The sequence below is a fragment of the Myotis myotis genome, unplaced genomic scaffold (genome assembly GCF_014108235.1).
Source record: "Myotis myotis isolate mMyoMyo1 unplaced genomic scaffold, mMyoMyo1.p scaffold_m19_p_42, whole genome shotgun sequence".
Lineage (NCBI taxonomy): Eukaryota > Metazoa > Chordata > Mammalia > Chiroptera > Vespertilionidae > Myotis > Myotis myotis.
In genome coordinates, this window is record NW_023416349.1 from 319,062 (window position 1) to 320,547 (window position 1,486).

The 1,486-nt window shown below is 47.1% G+C and overlaps 1 pseudogene; it reads right to left on the reverse strand.

The window, feature by feature from the left end:
• Nucleotides 1–301: 301 nt before the first annotated feature.
• LOC118655088 lies at nucleotides 302–956 on the reverse strand (annotated as a pseudogene).
• Nucleotides 957–1,486: the final 530 nt, after the last annotated feature.

The window sequence follows — 1,486 nt, forward strand, 5'->3', positions numbered from 1 at the left end:
ATGTATAAATAAATGGTTTCTTGAACCATTTATTTATATATTTTTATTCCACAATGTTTATATCCGTACAGTGAAACTAAATTTTAATGACTGTGTGTCACTAGTTTATTATAAAAGAAAAGCGGAAATTATTTATGTGATGAAAGATTTTAGAAATTCAATGGGATGGGCAACTTCAGGTGATGCCATTTTTAAAAAAATTTAATTTTATTTTCCCCGTCACCATTTACCCCCTGTGTGCCCTCTTCCACTTCCATCCCCACTCCCACCCGCGTGATGCCATTTTCAACAGTGATTTATTTCAGTCTACATACTTTGCACAAATGTCACCATCACTAAATCAGAAAGAACCCCTGTTGTCCAGAACTGCCTTGGTGCCTCCATATCCTGGAAGAAGAACTTTATCTCCAACTTTCGAGCGAACTGGGAAGCTCTCCACCCTTCCCTGTGGAGCCGGGTCCAACAGCTGCATCCTACTTCGGCTGCCGTGTTTTTCCTGGAGTCTTTTCTGGAAGCATAAAGCCTCCTTTGGCTGCAGTTGCCGAAGCACGCCTTTCAACGAGCACTCAGTCAAAGTGGGGAAGAAACGCCCTAAACGCCCGTCTTGCCACATCCAGGCCACCACAGCTCATAACTCTGCTCTCGAACCCCAGCTGCAAGGACAGATTTTGCAGTCCGGCCCGCCGGACACGTGAACTTCTATATGTGCTAATCTTTTTTTTTTTTTTAATTTATTTTTATTGTTGAGGGTATCACAGATGTCCCCCATTCCACCTCCCCGTTGTCCCCCCTCCGACCAGCTCCCATCCCACCCCATGCCTTCACCGAACCATGGTCTGTGTCTATGAGCTATGCGTTATATATACACTAACCTTATATGTAACTAATGTTCTATAGAGTAATAAATACTAACACTACATAGCCACCTTGCTGTAGCGCCCACACCTGGTCGCCATGTCGGTCGGCCCTGTGAAACAATGGTAGGAGTACGGCCAGCAGAGAAACAACTGACAGCGAGCTGAATATCGACGGGATATCGAAGAGGGAGCTACAACACTCGATTGTCTTTTGTCTTTCACCAACAGCTAGCGGAAGCCTTTCCCCTGCATCCATGTCCTGGAAGACAGAAGACCCTGCATGGCCGCCAACCTGTTGCTTTTATTGGACGAGTTAACCTTCCTGGGCCAGAAGCAAATCCTCGCCTTTTCACTCCCTCCTAATTGTCTGGTTTGGGGATCCCGAGGATTTCAAAAAAGAAAAACTTCTTTTTTTAACACCCCAAGACAATGCGCCTCCCTAAGATTAGGGGGTAGGCGAGCCGTATGCTATTCATTTGCAAAGTGGTTGGAGGGCCACAGTGACAGAGGAACCAGAGGGCCCCTGGCTGGGAAATTGCTTCCCATAAACAAGCCCCCTTTCTTCCGCCCTCGGAGGGCACGCACGCCTGCCCCCGGGGTGACAGGCAACCTAATTTGGAGGCCACAGC